At 45.4% G+C, this 21,928-nt stretch overlaps 1 long non-coding RNA gene across 1 annotated transcript; it reads right to left on the reverse strand.

Moving 5' to 3' along the window:
* Window positions 1–13,927: 13,927 nt before the first annotated feature.
* LOC123074488 (uncharacterized) lies at window positions 13,928–15,535 on the reverse strand. Its single transcript, XR_006435986.1, has 3 exons — window positions 15,189–15,535; window positions 14,907–15,102; window positions 13,928–13,993 (listed from the first exon to the last, which is right to left on the reverse strand). It is a non-coding gene; the product is annotated as an uncharacterized lncRNA (long non-coding RNA).
* Window positions 15,536–21,928: the final 6,393 nt, after the last annotated feature.

A 21,928-nucleotide genomic window follows, 5' to 3' on the forward strand; every position in this document is an offset into this window, starting at 1 on the left:
TTGATCTTCAAAAAAATTATCAACAGTGGGCATTACCAAATACCAATCCTGAGCGTTAGTCCTCAGTCCTGTCAGTCCTACTGGGCGTGGGCTGGAGCAGAGCAGGAGCAATGAGAGGCCGGACCAGAGCAGAGGCAGGAGAGCTAGCTGGCACGCACCGAAGCAGCAGCCAGCAGGGGACCAGGCAGGGCGAGCGACGGAGGCACGGAGCAGCAGCCAATAGCAGGCGAGCGGCGCTACGGTGGAGGGTGTGAGAGAGCGGCGGAGCAGGCGAACGGCAAAGGGAGGAGGGGAGTCACCGGAGCCAGTCCTGGCCGGAGCGGAGGGCGGGAGGGGAGTCACCGACGGGCGTTGGTGACTGCCTCAACGCACGCAACCTAACGGGCATTGGTTCGTGGCTAGGTCTGCGAGACCACGAGTCGCGGTGAGGGGTTCTACCGTACTGGGCCAGGTATAGTTGTGTTAATCCCCGGGCCCATTCAAAAACATGCCTATATATAACTAAAAAAGGCCATGCCCCGGGCCTGGGGCCCAGATCCGCCCGTGCCATGGTGGTCGACGTGAGAGGGAGGGGGAGGAGATAGCGATGAACGTGAGCGTTCTTCTGAATGCCGTGGGAGGTGCAGTATTTATAGCGAGCAATGGCACACCTACGTAAGATTTGTTGCGTGATTAACGTAATAGCTACATGGGCATATTTGTTGGAGTAAATTACGGGGGAGGGAAGGGGTGAAAATATTGCTGGTCACAACAGATTGGACGAGCGCGGGGGGAGGAGAGTCATGCATGCAGATTTTTTCCACACGGGGTGGAGTGGTGGGACTGCCGGAGGGAGAAGGAGAGTCAAGCAGGTAGATTGTTTTCACACATGGAGAGGAATAGATTTGGAGACGAACGGGCTTCCTGCAGGTATGGGGAACGGTGCATAATAAGTCATCTTGCATGCCGGGCTAGGTACAATCTCAACTCATTAAAAACATACACGCCCCACACACGTTCAGATTTCAAGGTGCACTAAATTATTGCATGTGATGATTAAGGCTAGCCATAGTGGTGGTATCTTAGTTGGTATCATGCACACAGGAATAGCAAACATGCTGATGTGGCAAAGAATTAAAGAAGAGAGGGGGGGTTAGAGTAACATAGGTATAGGGATGAAAATGAAGCGGAAAGTTTCTGTTTTTCCCGAGGAAAAATGGAAACGGAGAGGAAATATGAAAACGGAAATGGAAATTTGCAAAACGGAAATGGAAATGGAAACAAAAACAGAATGGTGTTTTCCGGTGGAACAGGCGTGGAAACAGAACTTTCCATTTCCGTGAATATGGAATTTCCGTTTCTAGTATAGGCCCATGGCTGCTTTGTAGCCCAACTACCAAAGAACACACAATGAGACGCTGAGCAGGATGGATCATTTGAGGACCAACTTTTACTACCACACACATACTCAATTAGACCTATACGAAATTGTCATGTACTACTATAATACTACCCTATGTTGCTAACACAACCATATTAATTTGTATCCATGTTAACAATTCCTTGAATTTGTTTGTTTTTCGTGTGTATTCCTCTATGATTCAAGGGGGTTTTAAGTTCCGGTCAACACACAGTTTTTTTCCTTGTCCGCTCTATATTCGCTCCGTGTCTATTTTCGGTAGTATCTATTTCCGTATTCATTTTCAAGGTTTCTGTATTTGTTTCCGCTTCTGTAGAAAAATATGAAGACAAATGTGGTAGCACCCAGTTTTGTCCGTTTCCGCTCCATTTTCATCCCTACATAGGTAGATACCGTATCATTTTAGATACTATGCTACTTTGTGTCATGCATGGCACTATAAAGGTAGTCCCGTATCATACACTAGTATCATGCACATGCTACTAGTATATGATACTTTCCCCAATGAGTAGCCTAAAGAGAATATTAACTAATCTCTACTCTTATAAAAACCAGAGTTGGTGATGATGGTGTGCCTGACATCCTACAATATAGGCCGTCCGATCTATATCTAACGGATAGGAAGGAAACTATGACAATTTACCCGCACTCCTCTCCACATTTGCAGATAAGGCCTTCCCTCGTTCTTCCTTTTCTCCCACAAGATAAACTAATCATACAAATGCATCTTGATGTTCCGTGCAACGCACGGGCATGCTAGTGCATGTAAAAATCTTTGTCATTTACTAGTGTTCATGCATGCATGTAATGCGATAATGCATTGGTAAACACATTTTTTGTGAAGAACGAGAGCATTAATTGAGTACTTTTGTAGACTACAAAAACTATTCCACCGCCTCTATCTTGGTAAGAGTAGGTGAAATTTTTGAATCGAGCCCTTTAAACTAGAAGGGAGGTAGTAGTACTCTAATAGCTAACCTTGTTGTGATGACTACATAGGACATGGCACACACCTGGACGGAGGACCTAGTCTGCATTGTGCATATAAGTTTTGTTTGAAGTCAATGTACCTCTACTTTGACCAAACTTATAGAAAAATGTATCAACATTCACAATGTCAAATCAATATTTTTATACTCATTATGAAATGTAGTATCATAAAATATATATCTGGTATTGTAGATATTGATATTTTTAGTATAAATTTGGTCAAAAACTTTCCAAACTTTGACTTGACACAAATCTTACGCGGAGTAAAAAGGACCAGAGGGAGTATCATGCATGCGGAGTAGGCAAAAAATTGCTCATTTATAGCCGTCCGAAGTCTCAACGGGCGCGACCGCGCGAGGGAGGCGAAGGTCGTGGGAGGCGCGATGGTTGACGAAATTAAGTGAAGTTACATGCACGCGCTGGCATGGCGTGCGAACACGCAGAAGCTATACCGTTAGGCCTACAATATGGGTCTAGTAGGCATGACATCTAGTGGGCCCCGCATAGTACTCGAGAACTCTTTGGGGGCATGCAGCTATTTATCCAGTGAGCAAGCCAACCACCCCACGCCGTTCTCATGCCCTACTCGTCCCCATTTTCTACCTTACAACAGTTCGCTCCCAGTCGTCCCGTCCTTTCACATTACACCAGTTCAACTTCTCCTAACCCGCCTCCAAATATCCATGATCGCCATGAGTACCAGGTTAGAACCATCAGCGGCGATGAGTTCATCGTCATCTACACCCATAGATCCGTGATGGTGGAAGCATGCCTTGCTCGCTTCCTACGCATGTTCCAAAGTTCAAAGGATGAGTGGGTCGCTGGGCTAGATGTTGAGTACACCACAGTCCTGCAAAGCGAGAAGCTTCTAAAGGAGGCAGAGAAGAAGAAGCCTGCCGTGATCCAGGTTTGCGTACATAACGTGTGCTTGGTCTACCACTTATGCCATACCGACGTTAGGTGCTAGGAATTTGAGTTCTTCCTCAAGGACAAAAGAGGGAAATTCATTACTGTAGACTTTACGAACGACAGGATAGTCCTGGGTCGGATACCCTCGCTGTAGGCCAGCCCTTTGATCTCCAGAAGGCAAGCCTGGTGTCCTCCTATCAGCCTTCAATGCTGACCCTGGCAGCAGCCATGATTGGTCCTTCGTATGCTCAACTGAAGAAACCTCACCAGGAGTTTCATCGTGCATGGGAGTCGAAGACAATAGATGAAGATCACATCCTGTACGCAGCAACGGATGCCTACCTTTGTTTAAATATCTACAAGGGTTGGATGAAGAAGCAGAGCCCAGTGTCCGGTTCAAGCAAAGAAGTGTCGGCGAAGAGGAAGAGGGACGAGGACGAAGTCGGGGACGTGGACTCGGACTCCGAGTAAGGTGGCAGTGCCGTCGCTCATGCTGGTTCTACTGCAGTGTCAAGCGGACTAGTTGCTTAGTTTTATTTCAAGGGTGTGTTGTGCTGAGCCCCCAACAGAACTATGTTTATGTTCTTTCTCGTTATTTGAACTCTTTAGTACGTACAGTAGTACTAGTATGTCTTACTACTGTTCTTCTTGTAGTTGGTACTACTGCTCGTATCTTCGCGTTCCTACTGTCACTACAAAAAAATACACTTCCGTGATGATACGTGTTTGTCACAGTAGGTCGCGTTTTTTGTCATGCATGTACATCCATGACAAATTTAAGACAGAATCAAGATAGTCATACATGTGTTGTCGTAGAAGTGTTCCATGACATTACCAAAATTATCATCACGGAAGTGTCCACTTCCATGACGATAAATCGCGCGTCACAGAAGTGCTTTCGTCAAGGGTGACCGACACGTGGCATCCACCGTAACGGAACGCCGTTAAGCTATCGGGTCCGGTTTTGGATCCGATAACCCGTTAACAGCCCCGACCAATGGGGATTTTCCACGTGTAAAGTCATCATTGGCTGGAGGAGACACGTGTCAGGTCCGCGTTGGCACAGGTGTCACTCATCCAATGGGCGAGACGCGCCTATGATATGTTGACACGTGGACCGGCCCATCAAGTTTAAATGGGCCGGCCCAACTGAAGGCCCACAAGATTTTGCGGACCATAATGGGCCGGCCCAGCTAAGGGCCCACGAGATTTTGCGGACCATAATGGGCTGGCCCAGCTAAAGGACCACAAGATTTTGCGGGCCATAATGGGCCGGCCCAGGTAAAGGCCCACAAGATTTTTGTGTGCCATAATGGGCCGGCCCAGGTAAAGGCCCACAAGATTCTTGCGGATCATAATGGGCCGGCCCAGCTAAAGGCCCACGAGATTTCGCCGACATTAATGGGCCGGCCCAGCTGTAGGCCCACAAGATTTTGAGGACCCTAGTAGGCCGGCCCATTAACTGGCTGCCATGTTTTGGGCCAAATGCCGGCCCATATTTGATCCGGTCCATTAATGGCCTGCCACGCTCCGGGCCTAATAGTGGCCCATATGAGATCCGGCCCGTTAAAAGCCTACCACGTTCTGGGCCAAATTACGGCCCAGATCAGGTCCGGCCCTTTAAGAGGCTTTGGGCTCAATTATGGCCCATATCAGATTCGGCCCGTCAACTGGACACTATGCTTTTGGGCCCACTTGCTAAAGGCCCACTTAGTAATTCGGCCTGATATTAGTTTTGGCCTGTTAAGGGCCCGTTTAACATTTCGGCCCTATATTAATTTCGGCCTGTTAAAAGCCCGTCATATAGTTGGGCCTAACTACGGCCCGGTTTGCATCCGGCCTGCTCGCAGCCGATATCTGATTGGGCCAAACAAGGACCGAGACAATTTTGGCCTGTTAAAAGCCCGTGATTTGATTCGCACAATCATGGGCCGGGGTTCATTTCGGGCTGCTGCCGGCCCGTGAGCTGTTCGGCACGTTTCAGGCCCAACCTACATCGTGATTGCATGACGGCCCGATTATGTACCGTAATTTTACGGTTTGGCCGGTTTACTGCGAAGACAGGATATATATACAGTAAAATAACTGCAGCATCGTGAATAAGAAAAAACCTAGACTATACAATAAAGAAATTACGGCATATTACATCCACTGGGCATCAAAGTTCGCCACTATGATAATAAAGCACAAGCAGACAGCAGATTACATACACTGGGCATCAAAGATCGCCACCAGTGCAAATAAACACGCCGACAAAATAATATACAAAACCGACAGCACTTCAATAGAGTTCAAGAAAGGTTAGCCCTGCTGGGGAGCTGCAGCGCAAGCAGCTGAGCAAGATGATGAGACTGCGCTTGTTCAACACTTATATCTTCCTCACTCTGAAAGATAAACAAGCAGACAGATGACAGGTTTTGCACATAAAAGTATCAGTGCTGACAATTCATCACATTTCTTACTGACGAATAAAGTGACACAGTTTAAAATTGCATTAACACAATATGGTATTGTTCAGGTCAAGACATGGCAGGAAATGACATTGTGAAGGAGTTGGCAGCTTCACGACACCACTGGATTACAGATCAAGAACTCATAAGTATCAATGGTTAGTGTGCTGTCAATTTATACCATTTCAGATTGGCAAATAAAGAGACGGTTTAAATAATAGTAGAATGATATGACATTGTTCATAGTTAAGACATTGCAGAATATGACATTGTGCTGTAGTGGGTAGGTTCACCACACCACTGGATTACGGATGAAGAACAGAAGCATACATGCAGTGCAAAAGAAGATCACTTGCTCTGTATAGTTTAATTTACATGGTATGAAGAAGGAACTTGGTTGTACAACTGAAAACTTAAATTGAGAAAGGACAAACTTTTGTTTATGAACTACATAATAAACTTTAAACAAGCAATTTGATGCAAACACCAAAAATAAACAGCTGTTGCAGTCATGCCTAACCAAATATATACAACAAAGTTTGAAGGCTTGAGATGGACAAACTTACATTATTGGTGAAGACAGGCTCTATAAAGGCCTTGTCCATGCTGATGGGGGGGGCAATTCAAGAAGTTTACCACAGAATCTTCTTCAAAAGCATTGCCTTTATTCTACATTTTGTTAAGAGTAAATATAGATGTGATAATATACGAAAAAATGGAGAATATTTAAGATAAGATGAAGAGTGATGCTACATAACCAAGTAGCTATAAATGTAAGTGCAGCGATACAGGCAAAAGGTACAGCCAAGAGCAATGCACAGCTAAACTTCTTCAGTACCAACCTTATGGTAAGAGTAAATATAGATCTGATGTGTAGAAAATGGAGGGCAAAGGAAAATAAGCTGCAGAGTGATGGTACATGAACAACTACCTGTCATTATAAGTACACTGATAAAGGACAGCATGTACTTACAAGAACAATGCAGAGCTAAAAAACATTGGCATTGGATATATTCTACACTAATGTAACCATTCATACAGATCAGATAATTTGGAGCGAACAATTGATAAGCAAGCTATCATGCATACTGCTGTCACATAATGAACCAGGTATGTATGCAAGTACAGTGATACAGGACAACAGGTACTAACAAGAGCAAAGCAGCGGGCAGCATATTTGCGATATCCTGTCGTTCTTGTCAAACCGGAATTCTTCTTCGAGCAGATTTCCTGCAAAAAAGATCCGTAAGGCACATGCGGAAAAGTAGAAGTTCAAATTGTCATGTGATTTCATAGACAGTACCTCATCCTGGGAACGAGACCAGTGCATAACAAGGTTTTTCCATTCAATGTCTTCTAAATTTAGCACAGGAGACTTCACCGGAAATTCGTTTATAGACTTGCCATCAAAGTGTGATTTCCTCAGGTAACACCGATACTGCTGCAATGCTTCCTTGAAAAGCACAAGCAAGCTTTGCTCGTCATGACTATCCAGATTGACCCTCGCCTAGTTACAACAATGTAATGTAAATCATTGATGTGTTCAATCAGCAGAAAACAGGAAAATAATAACCATGAATAATAGCACTTACACGTAAGTTGGACAGGAAGATGTGAAAATGGTGTTTGTCTTCACAATAATCTTCCCATGATGGGAATATATGCACGTAGTCCCTAACAACATTGAAAGCATTGTCTTTTAAACTGGGAATAAATGGAATGGGGTTCCAATCTGCAGGAATTGGCCGTCTCTGCAGTTGGGATAGGTCTTCGGCCGGTGGACTTGCTGTACTTTTTGCTGGAGTGGGATTTTTCTGTGGTACAGCTGGTGCTATGGCAAATGAAATCGGTATACCTTTTGCTGGAGTGCAGGTCCTGTGTGGTGGGGCTAGTGGTGTGGCCAGTGAAGTATGGGTACAGTCTGCTGGAGTCGGTCCTACGTTTTGTGTCACTGGTTGTACAGCCAATATAAGTGGGGTGCTGTCTGATTTCTCCGGCACCACCACGTTTTTCAAGGACTTTGCTGGTGCTCCTTCAGGTTCGGCAATCACCCTCTTCCTTTTTGATGTCTGATGCACAAGAACAACATTTGAGTGGAAAAACATGGTATGATGACAGATGGAATATGTATTGATAATGGATGGGCATGGCATCTCGACATATATGATGAGTAAACTAAGCAGATGGCGGTGCAACAAAGTAGAAGAAATGCAAGACAACATATGCAAGATACCCGCAATCAATAAAACATTGCCAAATTAGAACAGGCACCTTGATGGGTGAACAGGACAGGCCATCTGCCTTTGACTCCTCGAGGTTAGAATAGTCATTAGGATCATATTCTGAACAAGAATCAACAGGTGGGGAGCGTATGAGTTTCATTGCATCCAGAATGGCACTCAATGCCTTGGTGCCAATTTTGTAAGTCATTGCAGTGTTTAGCTTCAAGAGTGGACTGCTGCTAGTGCGACACAAAGCAGCTACACAGATCATAGTGTAGATATAACGGGAAAACCTTAAGCATCAGAGTAAAATCAGCAAAGTGGAACTTGCTGGAATATATGTGCTAGTATTGCCGGTACGGCTAGAAAGGCTTCGGATACCAGCTCTCTTCAAGTGAAGGTGCGGTACTGTTAATATCAGTGTAACTCTCAAAGGCGACACAGCTCCCCGCATTTCCTTGCTATTCTTATAGGATTCAAGTGGGCAGGCCACTACAAATCCTATTCCTATGTTTACAAGATCCTACGAATCAAAGAGGCTCAAAGTGTCCATCACAACCGACCGTATAGACCTCTACACTGCAAATGTCCCTGCTCATCTTCAGTACAAGGAACATACTGTACTACTATCATACTCCCTCCATTCCAAAATATAAGTCTTGGTAGAGATTTCCACTATGGATCACATACAGATGTATCCAGATACATTTTAGAGTGTAGATTCACTCATTTTGCTCCATATGTAGTCCATGGTGGAATCTATACAAAGACTTGTATTTAGGAACGGAGAGAGTACATATTAAAGAAGAACGGAAGAGGAACATGGTAAAGAAGAGCAAGCAGATTTTGGATAATAAAATGTTGGTTGCGCAGTGCCCACACATGATGAACCAGAGCGCATTAAGAATGCAACTCCCAGCTGTCTCTCGACCATTTCAGGCGGTTGGATGAAGATCCTACGTCTCCTAACCCTTCTTCTTCCTCGTCTCTGATTCTTCCCATACAGAACACCGCACGGGCCGCCGGCCGGACCACCGGCCCCCACCGCCTGTGTTCCTCCGCCACCCCACCCCCACCCCCGCCCCAACCCCCACCCGCGTCGAGTTTTCTTCGTTCGGCGAGGCCCCACAACCACCCGAGCCCCTTCGATCGCACCGGCGAACTCCGGCGAGCTCTGAAAAATCGACTGACCCAATTTTGAAATTTAGTCTACTGTGATTTAACTAGTGTGGAATATAAAAGGGGAAAACCATAAGCATTGGGAGTATAGTGTTGAGCGTGCCATGGCGGATCTGAAGGTGCAAACCGGACAAAGGCAACTTCGCAACCAAGACAAGAAATCAGAGTAAAGCAGTGGCGATCTATTTTCTTGCTGCGATAAATAAGTTGAGCAGATACGAAAGAGTACCGCCTCTGGTGCGGCGCCGTGTACGCATCTGCTGAGAATTTGACGGTGCTGCGGTAGCGATGGCTGTCGGCGGCGTGGAAGCAGATCTAGGAGGGTAGACGGTGGCGGCGGGGCGCGGTGGACGAGACGGTCGTAGGAGCGGCGCCGGCAAGGTGGACGACGGCGGGGATGAAGCGAGAGGACGGGATGCAAGGATCCCGGTCCGAAGCCGTGGATGAGAGAGGTCGATCTCTTGTAATGGACGGCGGCGTCGGGGTATCAGCTCGGCATGGTGGAGGAGGACGGCGGTGGATGGGGTGGCGGACGGCGGCGGACGGAGGAGGGTGGGGTGGAGAGGGTGTTTTGGCGCCCACGGAGTACGAATGGGGAAAAGGGAGGTAGAGAGGAAGGGGGGAACCATGTATTCAGGGCGCGCTTGTCTCAAATGCGAGGAAATTTACAAACTTAGCCCCCGTTTCAAATTTCTACTACATCACAACAACATTAGTCGGTTGGGGATAGGACGGTAATCTCGCATACACCTAATATTTGTCGACGAGAGTTTGTTTTTGGCGCCCACCGTGTATGAATATGAATCGGGGAGGGAGTTGATTTCGGCCGAGGACACACTGTGTTTTGGCGCCCACCGTGTATGAATCCGGGTGAGAGGCGGTTACGTCACGTTTGGGTGAAATTACAAACCTACCCCTATCGAAACCTATAGAAATCCAGCAGATAGGCTTTGCGTGGCAGGGATAGGCAGTAGTGATTTCCATCTCGCAGATTTTGGTTTCAAGCGGTTACTACGACTTTCCCCGCTTCGATCAAATTTTGCAGAGTGCACGTTTACCGTACCAACTCAATTCGAATCCCGTTTGTATTCTAATTTTTTTTCGGGCGGGATCCATTTTCAATTGGAATTACATTCTATATACATCATTTTTTATATATACTTTCAAAAGCACAACAAAGAATTCTGCTCCTTTATATGTATAATATGATTTACAAATACAACGATCTCGAAATCTTAAGGTTGAATTCGAAAAAATTTAACCAAATTATGTTCTACTAAAATGTATGGATCAGTAATATCTACATATTAAATAACATAGATGTGCGTGAATTCATATGAGTATGCATGTTTGATAGATCAATTTTGGTTCGAGTATGGATTACATGTATCATCATCTCGAATTCAAATATTTGAATCCCTTTTTTGTTCACTCCTTTCACGCCCATCTCTCTCGCATGCATGCTCCTTCAGGTAGCTATCACTCTCTTTTCTCCAGCTCACCCGCACGCTCACTTCATGTTTCTCCTATCCTCGCAAACATGGTCTCTCGACGTCTCCCTTGAGAAGTGTCACACTCTCCCTATCATTATACATTACACGGTTTTCATTATCTCTCACGTCTCTACTGTTCTCTGGTATCACTCGGTACCTAAGCTTTCTTTTTCACAGCCACACACACAGTCTCCACTTGTCTTTCACTTTGTCTTTCTCTCTATGGGATTCTCTCACATACCCTATATGTCTCTACATATGACTCATACCACTAAAATTACTCTCTCTCTCTCTCTCTCTCTCCTGTAGACACAACATTTGTTGCGGTCTCCTTTTCGTCTCCATCCCAGACTGACATTATTCATTTGTTTACCGATCAGACAACCCCGACTACCGTCTCCTCTCTCTCTCACACAGACACACACACACACAACTCCTGCTTCCACTCCCCTTCCCGACTACCGTATCTCTCCCACACACACAAAACTCTCGCTTTCGCACCCCGACTCGTATTTCTCTCACAAACATTTATCAACTAGCTAGCCTCTAGATAGGTTTATACACCCGCACACTCGTGCTTCCACCATCGCATACATGTCTCTCTCCCGCTCCTTGTATCTATGTAGATTTTTCTTCCCTTCTTGAGACACGCCCTCTCGATCGTGCACACACACACTATCGCCTCATTTTAAGCTGATACCTATCGCACACACACTCCTTGTGTCTTTGTCACACATGCACTCCGTCCTCCTCCACTCTCCCTCTCTCTCACACACACATGGGCTTTTTGCAACAACTAGCAAGATGCCCATGCGTTGCACGGAACATCAAGATGCATTTGTATGAGTAGTTTATCTTGTGGGGGAAAAGGATGAACGAGGGAAGGCCTTATTTGCAAATGTGGAGAGGGGTGTGGGTATCTTTTTGCAAAATTGCCATAGTTTCCTTCCTATCCGTCAGATATAGATCGGACGACCTATATTGCAGGATGGCAGGCACCATCCGACAATGCTTTTTATAAGAGTAGGGATAAAAAATAGAGTTGGTGATGATGGTGGGCCTGCCATCCTGCAATGTAGGTCGTCCGATTTATATCTGACGGATAGGAAGGAAAATATGGCAATTTACCCGCACTCTTCACCACATTTGCAGATAAGGCCTTCCCTCGTTCATCCTTTTCTCCCACAAGATCTTGATGTTCCGTGCAACGCACGGGCATCTTGCTAGTAAGAGTAGAAATTAGACATATACCACTTCTCGAATCTTGAAACCAACAACATTCCTCCCTTATCTCATCAAAACCGCCAAAGGAATATATTTTGAGTGAAACATAACATATTTTTAGTGATATACGTATTTCAAAACTAGACTTTTTTTCTATCAAATAGGTGAATATGTATTAATCTACTTTGATCATGTGGCAACGCATTGGCACATTGCTAGTAGTTATTATAATTTTTTGGACACCAGACAAACGGTGGAGTACATATACGAAGAGAAGAGGCGCACGCACGCAGTCGGCCTCTCGCTGTCTCGCACACATGAGTGTTACGTAAAGGCGACGTTAACAAATAAAGCCTAAAACCCTAGGTGCACGATTGCTGCATTCGCGGGTACCGGGTACGTGGTGGAGCACCTTTGTAGGAATAGTCAACTCGCGTGATAATTTGATCCGTAGGAGTTGATGGTCGGGACCACAGGTGAACGACTTGGAGCGCGATGGCTCGCCAGTTGCCACAGATCGAGTAGCCATGTTTAAATTATCGTTTTTTAGTGGGGTTAAGAGTTCCGATTTTCAATGGCGCATTATAAGTAGTAAGTAGTTTTTTAGAACGATTGGTATGGAGCGAAAATGGAATTCATAGTACTACGTACCTCCTTGGCGTATGGTTGTATGGTTTTTTTTTGCGATGGAGGTTGTATGGGTTTATGTTGCGAGATGTTTGTAACGACCCGGATTTGGCAGAATCCAAGTCTCTGTGCTTACTGTGCTATCCTTGGATCATAGCTAGCACACACAGTAACAAAAATGAATATCAGTAAGACATACATCATTCTACTACAATGGTATATCCAGATATATATATATAATTTATACCTTAGGCACAGCTCAAGCTGGCAGATAATACAGCGGAATTATACGTAGTCACTAAGTTAGGCTCCATCAACGCCACTGGGCTCGTTGAGTGTAGACCATAACCCTATCGTCTCTTAATCTGTCGAGATCTGCACATGACAGGTGCAGATGAGTACGTGGAATGTACTCGCAAGTTGCAAAGGAAAGTATAACAAATTATATATGCAGGGTAGGTATTGGTGGAGGTTTCCTTTGCTTAAAGCCAATTTTCTCCTATACTAAATTTTGTAAACTTCTTTTGAAATAGAAATAATTTTTAGTATAAAAGGTAGGAGTGAGACACTTGGATATACGCACCAGTTCTCATTCTCTAAAGAAATAGTTTAAAACATACATAAGGTTGAAGTGAAACACATTCACTGTGCTCATTCCTCAACTTTAACCCTTAAAACAGATTTTTAGAAAAAAGAGGGGAGATTCTTCTTTAGTCCAAGTCTTCAGTTGCTAAAAAATGCCCGTAACCGGGGGCACGGCTAATCGATTAGTTTTAACCCTCTGCAGAGGTCGTACACGTTCCCCACATGACACAACCAACCCCGTTTATCATTACACACTTGGGTGTACGACTAGGAGGAGATTGTGACGAAGCCTTTCCGTAACAGCCCCCTATACCTGACCAAGCCGCCCGCAACTTAGGCAATGAAAGCCCCTCTCCAATGGCGGTCCTGAGGTAAGGGTTTCCCGTTAGTACTAAGCTAAGCCAGAGCCCATAGTAGCATGTGGCTGTACTGGAAGCTACATCAAACTGTACTTGAAGATCTCATTCCCCTGGACGGCGGTCCCCACCAAAAACCTGTGTGCAAGACCCCAGTCTGGCGCATTCACTGCAAGACCCCGATGGGCGCAATCACTTGTAGACGCTCCCGTCATACCATCCCGCCCAGGGAGTAGAAGTAAACAATATATAATTTTGTTTTAAAAATATTTTCTCAAAACTTTGCTCCAAAGAGAGCAAGTTTAAAGTTTAAAACAAGTTTGGTTTTCATCCCACCCATTTTGTGCAAGCGTGGCCAATGATGAATCTTGAACCTATGGCTCTAGCTAAATATAATACTTTGCAAAACTTTTATAAAACATGCATAGTATTAAAATTTAAAGAGTTATGCATAGTATGAAAATATAGGTCAAAGCATGATCAATTTGCAACTTGCCTTCAGTTTCGTAGTCACAAGGTTCTACCTCCTCGTGGAATTCACCTTCGCACTCGTCGCAATCTAACGCGATAAATAACTCAAGTAAGACACTCGGCATATCCACATTCACATAACAATGATTCAAGCAAGCATTCAACACACAAATAACATCCAAATGAAAATCCAAATAACAACACAAATTATTCGATTGCCACTATTATAATTTCTAGGGCACGGTTAGGGTTGATATAGAATCAGGTGTGGTCTTGGAAGAAAATATGACATAGTAATATTCTAGGGTTGGAAATGATACTAAGTGAAGATCTTGGTTTGATATAGAAGATGGGTTGTGAGACAAGTTCTTACAACAAATTCTATCATGAGATTATTCGGAATATTTAACTTGGGTTAAATAAACTGGCGTGGCATAAGTTTCAAGATAAAAGGATTAAATCCTTAATCTTGTAACTTCAAAGTTTTGTGGTGATATCAAATGTCCAGAGAGGTTCCCTAGGGATCAATCTAAGAGTTTTACCCTATAGTCAAATTTTATTTTAACTAAGTTATTAAATGATGATCCAAGAAGGTCAAACCAAGGTGTTGATGATAAAACAGCATCTAAACTATGTTGGAAAACTAATCCATCAGTCCAACAAAAAGGTTAGGTCCTAAGGTCCAACTTCCATATAAAACATTTTTATATGGTTTACAGAATAAAGATATATCAAAATTACTCAAATTCATATATAAATCAAAACTAAATTTTAATTTGCGCAAAAGTGAGATTTATAATTTTATAATAAACTAGAGTCTGCAGCTATCCAGGGATATCTTATTTGTCAAATTTGGATAAGCGGTTTAAAAGATGTGATTTTTCTAAGTTGGGCTAATTTTCTGGAAAAGAAACGGGGTAAGAAAAAGAGTCGCCACATGGCAGAATTCTATAGGTTAATACTGTTTCGTTTTTTTAACGGAGAAAGATGGCTGGCCTCACCGGAGATGGAGATGGCCGGCAGCGGCGGCTCGGACGTGAGGTGATGCGGTGATCTCCGGCAACGAGGGAGAGGAAGTCGGGGTGAGTCTCCAGAACACGACGTCGGCTCCTGGTTCGCCTTCAGGTGGCTGCTAGATGTCGCCGGAGTTGGGCGCAACTCCAGCCGAAAGCGGACAACGAAGAACTCGTGCTCCGGCTGCGAGTTTTTTTTAAAAAAAAGGGGGTCCATAAGATGCGCATCAACAAGGGAAAGAGAAGGTGGAGGAGTTGGGTTTGGGGTACCTCGGTCGCGACGGAATCCTTGTCGGACTTTGATGCTATTGTTGAACTCCGGCGAGCAATTGCTCGCGTAGGAGAGCGATACAGAGAGGGGTTTCTGGCTTAGGGATGGTGAGATATGTTGTGCTTTCCGGGGTCCTAATTATAGGGGAAGAGAGGGTCGATATGGGGAGATCAAGGGAGCTCACCGTGGCCTTTAATGGCTGATTGTGCAGGAACGTTTCACGGATCCGTTCGTTCAATTAAAGCAACGAAGTTGAGTTTTAATTTCCTGAATGAGTTCTCCTGACATTCCTCTTTAATTTTCGTATTGGTGAAAAGTCGAAAGGATGTCTGTGGTTAGCACTAGAGGGAGAGGAAGAGGTGGAAGTCATGAATGTGGAGGTTCTGCAGGTTCTGTTCATGTTCACGTACAGAACAGAGGAGGAAGACGACCACTAGTGCGTGGGCTTTCACTTCGGGATGGCTTTAGTGGGAGAAAATAGGCCCAAGGGAAAGGAAAAAAAACAGTTAGGAAAAAGATGGGCTGACTCCAGCTAGATGCGCCACACTGGGCAGTTTGCTCGTGCGCGCGTGCGTAAAATAGCGAGATAAAAGAATGGGTGAGCCCAGTAGGTCTTGGATTGTTTTAGACTTTACTTATTTCCGTTTGCTAATAGTTTTTGGTAATTAGTACTCAAACACATTCAAATGAATCCAGAACATTTTTTTGTAAACTCCATAAAAGGTATGAATTTAAAAATGAAACTCCAGATAAGACCCAATTTCAAATGGTACTCCAAATTTCAAATAACTCCTTTACAAAATATTCGTCCACCATTTTTTTTGAGAAAGTCATTTTATTCTCACTCCATAAATCTGAAGGTGGTTCTGAATATTTCTTACAAGTCCAAAACAAAGAAATCCAATTTGATTTTTTTAACAAGTTCGAAAAAGTTTCTAATTTACGCGACTACCACAACAACTCACTCAATCATAACTTATTATTAACATTCCAAAATTTGGAAAATTTTGGGACGTTACAATGTTGAACCTGGTAGTTCTAGGGCAAATACTATGGTTTAGATTTAGATGCTGGTTTTCAGTAATGAAAATCGGAAGGGGAAACCCTTCTTTGATTAAAAAAACTACTACCTCTATTCTGGTTTACTAGTCCCCATCGTACTTTGGTTCAAAGTTTGTCCACGAATTTTACTTGTAAAATGTGAATGGAAAACGAGATTTTGTTATACCCAAACAAAAAAGGACTAGAGGGAGTGATTGCTCTGACACGGATGCGACCTCTCATAGCGCAGGCATTGAACCGGCGCGCCGTCCAAGAGGGCCGCACTCGCTGCAGGCCCGGCTGAGCACGCCTCCTCGCCGCGTGCAACCAGCTTAAGACTGCCCCGCCTGCCTTCATTGAATCCGCGTGTGCCGGCAACACGTCCTTCCACGAGCCGGCAGGCATTTTAGAACACAAAAAATGACTAAAATATAATTAATTTACGCATGGTCTTGACTTGTTGTGCTCGCACTGGTAGCAGGAACTAGTAGAGGATTTTCTTTATTTATAACTCTCCTCACATTTTTTTGGCTTTGAAGTGAATCATGGTTGTGGACATTATGTATGAATGTGCAGATATCTGTGAACATGAGTTTGATGTGGAAGTTGAACTTGGAATGTCGGGCTTGCGCGTGAACTATACCATGTCCAATGCTTCGTCTGTTATTGTTTGGAAAGTAATTGCTGTTATTACATGACCCGAAAAAAACATTTTGTGCCACATCAGTAGATGCACGGACATCACAACAGGCATGCTGACTGGATAAACATTTGAACCTAGCTATTATGAAGGAAATTTTGTATTGACAACAGTTTTAGATAGCAGGAGACGCCTAGCCTGCTCTGCCTCTGCTAGCTTATTTCTGGCTTCTTCCATCTCTTCTTTGGCTTGGGTGAAGAGAGCATCTGATTGCTCTTTTCGCTTCTTCAGGAACTCAGCTACATTCTCAAGGGCTGCTGCACGCTTTCTTTCAGCCTTTACTAATGCCACGAGGACACGAACAGCTGACGACTCCACCTGGCTTGTGTGTAATCCAGCATCATCTGGGAATTTGCACCTTGTGTCTAATCCAGCATCATTAGGGAACTGGCACCTTGTGTGTAATCCAGCCTCATTTTGGAAACATGATCTCGAGGTTGACCATACTTCCCTCCTCGCAGGAACTGCATCCTGACATGAAGTTACTTCTTTTTTAGATCAATACTCAGAGCAACCTAGATCCATTTAGTAGAAGCCAGATAAACAGAACTCGGAGAAGTGAATTCAAAAGGAAAAAAACAGACTACAAGGTGAGAACACCCACTTCCTACATCAAGCTAAAAACGAAAGCATTAGGACGATTAAGACTCTTCTTATTACACATCGAAGAACACCACGCTTAAGAGAAACAGAAACTACAACATATACACATCGAAGAACACGAGGCTACACGAAAGTAATTGAAAGGGTGTTACTTACCAAAGCTCGTTTTACAGGTTCGGTGCAGCTCCTCTTTAACTTGCCACGCTCCTTGAAGATGTCCCGAATATCCCGTGTTTGGTCTTCATTGCTCCTCTGCATGTTCGCACTCGTGGTTTTAAAATCTCAACATGGCAAGAAAAATATACTACTAGTAATACTCGCGCATCTTGTGGGCAACATTAAAGCACTCGTCTGCCATGTTAGAGCATCTCCAACAGAATCGCAACGCGCGGCGCTTTAAAAAAGCGTTTACAGTGCTGAGATCGAGAAGTAGATACTAGAGAGTAGAGGATAGTTCTCAGCATAGATAGATAAAAAAAGATAATTCAACTACTCCTCGTCGTCCGACTCCTCCTCGGTGATGTCCTCCTCCGACGTCTGACTGTAGGCGTGAAGATACCGATCGTCGTCGGATTCCCAGGGCGACGCTGCTCCTAGCCTCATGTTGAATTGAGCGTCCGCTTTTCGCCTACGCTTGTCCTCGCGATAGGCGGCTCGCTCCGCCCTCCTCTTATCCCTCTCCGCCCTCCTTTGCGCGTAGAACTCGCGCTCTTTGATGATGTCCTGCGGGAAGTGTTGGCGCCATAGCGCCATGGCTTCCTCGTCCATCTCAGCGATGCCGAGACGGTGCTCCCGCCTCCGGTTGTCGCGATGATCCTCGTCGGTGCTAAGCCGCGGCAGAGGCGCGAGCTCCTGCGCCCGCTCCCGCGTCGACACGTTGGGGAAGTTCAATGTTCTATGAGGCCACCGGAGGCGCCACACTGCCGCGTCGTACGCGCGGGCGGCCTTGTTGGCGGTGTCGAAATTGCGAGGCCGAGGCGCATCCCGCGGAACCGGATCTCGGCGGAGAAGCCGCCGGAGGGGCGTGTGCGGACGCCGCGGTATCCCCAAGTTTCCCGGCGACGCGGCGGCATGGTGGCGCGGCGGCGGCGAGGCGAAAAAGAGCGGGGAGAGAGCGGTGGCGAGGCACAGAGCAGGGAGAGAGCGGTGGCAAGGCACAGAGCGGTGGAGGGCGTTGGATTTTATAAAGCGCGCCGGACGCCGCACGCCAAAACTAGCGCACGCCCGGCCGCTTTTTCCCGCGCGCGCGATCCTTTCCCGACGTCTCTGCTATCTCTACTCTCTTCTCTACTGTTATATTTATTTAATATTTAATATTTATCTCTACTTCCTTTACTGTCTACTTTTTTTCTCTATACTTTTTTTCTTGCAATATAGGCCGTCCGATTTATATCTGACAGATAGGAAGGAAACAAATGGGAATTTTGCAAAAAGATACCCATACCCCTCTCCAGATTTGCAAATAAGGCCTTCCCTCGTTCATCCTTTTCTCCCACAAGATAAACTACTCATACAAATGCATCTTGATGCGTGCAACGCATGGGCATCTTGCTAGTTCTAAAAACCTTTCCATCATTTGCCACACTACTGGTTGCAGATGAAAAACCTACCCAAGCACAGCGCGATACAGGAGCGACGCACAATTACAAGCTGATATTCTGTTGGACAATGGAGGCTATAACCAATTACTTTTACGGGAACAATAGCACCCAGGAAATTTGAAGGGTAGGTATGAACAAAATTGGAACTGCACATGTACTGCTAAGTGATTCAATACACACATTACCAATCGAGGAGGAGAACGATGGTCGCGGCGGCCTCTGTGAGTCATGGTCGGCAACGGGAGTCAGTTCATTGTCCACGACGGTGGTACTTCTGCGCTTGGCGTCGACTTCCGGGAAGCAGATCCGAGACCGTGGAAGACGATGCCGGGGAAGAGGCTCCGTGTACGACGAAGACGGTGGACCGGCTCCAGTGCGGCGTACGAGGTCGTCGATGAGGCAGATGCGCTGCGGTGGACGAGTGCGCCGATGTAAAGGGGAGGAGCACGAAGGCTGCGGTGCCGTGGAGAAGTCTATTTTGCGGTGGGGATAGAAAATGGGGAGTATTCAGGTGTACTACTCTGGGTGCCGGGGTGGGGTTGGCTGGGTAGGGTGAACCTGAAGTTACGAAAACAGCCCCCTACCAAGCGTCATCCGTAGGCCTGTTCCGAAGGCTATGATGGTAACTTCCCACTGCTCGAATCAGGGTCGCGGGAGATTTTCCCGCCGACCTCAAAATTTTGTGACACTGGACTCCCCGTGTGGCGTGTTGAGTGATTCGGCTAAGCAACTAGCGAGTAGTAGTAGTAAACTCTGCATATTAGGTTTGACCGAAGTCAAACTTCCTAAAGTTTGACCAAGTTTATAGAAAAATATAAACATTTACCATAACAAATATGTATGATGTGAAAGTACATTCAATAATGAATCTAATGGTATTTATTTGTTATTGTATATGTTAATATTTTTTGTTATAAGCTTTCTGAGAGTTTACAAAACTTGACTTTGCCCAATGCTAGTACGCGAACTTAAATAAAAACGGAGGGAGTACACGTTTGTTTTCTTAGTTTGTAGTGAACTAATCATTTGTTGAAATTGTGAAATAAATATATTAGGCTATTGACTTCGAATGTAATGGTCTATACAATTCAATAGTTACAATCATTGTCGAATCCCAAGATGTATACAAGGTCTATAGTACTTCACAACATGCTCAAACTCACATACACACACACACACAAAGTAAACTAGAAGACCGTTCTCTTATATATACACAACGTATCGGCATCTCTCTATGTCTCACTCATGCATGATCATTTGCACATTCACACCTCTCTATGTCTGCATCACACGCACACCGTCTCCACATTGCCCTTCCGCCACAACACACATATGGACACATACACACGTTCTCTCTCAGTCACACACACAAAATCAGTATTAAAAAAACTAGGGCGCACCTAAAACGTCCAAATCCAAATAAACACGAACTGGAGCTAAATTCAAATATATGGAAATATTGCAGCGTCAAGAACCTTCACAGGAAAAAAAAGTTGAGTAATATTCGAGGATTGTTTTCACACACACAAAAAGGTTCGGTGGATGTCCTTCGAGCGCGACACGGTGACGCACCGTTCGATCGACCGCGCGGCCGCGGTTCACATGCTTGCACAAGATTCCATATCATGGCTGTGGTACTAACTAATAAAAGCGCTGCCTAAGTCTAATGTTTGCGTGTACTAATACGGTTTTCTTTTAAGTTTGACCAACCTTATATATAAAACTAAAGTAAGCTCCCACACGCGCACTCATCAATATGCCGCCGCCGTTGCGCATGCCGGCGCCCGCCTGCTCCGGCCAACAATTTCTCGCCCATCACCGCCGTGTCGCCGCCATCCCTGTGCCATGAAGCCGAAGGCTCGCCCGCTCACGTCGTCTGCAGTCCCTCCTCGCGATGCCGCCGCGCTGCCAAGCACGCGAGCAGCTGGTGGAGCCTCGTCTATGCACGCAGCGTATGAAGAGGAGGACGAGCGCGTGCTCCAGCACGCCGGCGAGGAGGAACTAGCGTGTCATTGTCGTCTCCGCCCGCGTGGAGGAGGCGCGCATGGTGGCTGTCGCAGCGGAAGCCGGTCGCGCGCGCGTCGAGCTTGCAAACTGGGTGCGGACGCGGAATCTACCTTCGAGACCTTGAATGCCACGTGGATCCTGCAATCTGAAGGAGCAATTTCATGTGAGCCGTTTGATGCAACATGGATGGCTAGAAGGGCTTCTTCCACCTCTTCTGCCGTCTTCTTCGCTCCGTCGAACTGCTTTCACAAATCGACTGACCCAAATTATACTACTAGTACGAACGTATTAAGTACAGTAGGAACATGAAGATACGAGCAGTAGTACCAACTGCAAGAAGAACAGTAGTAAGACATAGTACTAGTACTACTATACGTACTAAAGAGTTCAAATAACGAGAAAGAACATAAACATAGTTCTGCTGGGGCCTCAGCACAACACACCCTTGAAAATAAACTAAGCAACTAGTCCGCTTGACACTGCAGTAGAACCAGCATGAGCGATGGCACTGCCACCTACTCGGAGTCCGAGTCCACGTCCTCGACTTCGTCCTCGTCCCTCTTCCTCTTCCTCTTCGCCGACGCTTCTTTGCTTGAACCGGACACTGGGCTCTGCTTCTTCATCCAACCCTTCTAGATATTTAAACAAAGGTAGGCATCCATTGCTGCGTACAGGATGTGATCTTCATCTAATGTCTTCGACTCCCAGGCATGATGAAACTCGTGATGAGGTTTCTTCAGTTTAGCGTACGAAGGATCAATCATGGCTGCTGCCAGAGTCAGCATTG

The sequence above is a fragment of the Triticum aestivum genome, chromosome 3D, assembly GCF_018294505.1.
Source record: "Triticum aestivum cultivar Chinese Spring chromosome 3D, IWGSC CS RefSeq v2.1, whole genome shotgun sequence".
NCBI classification, from domain to species: Eukaryota; Viridiplantae; Streptophyta; class Magnoliopsida; order Poales; family Poaceae; genus Triticum; species Triticum aestivum.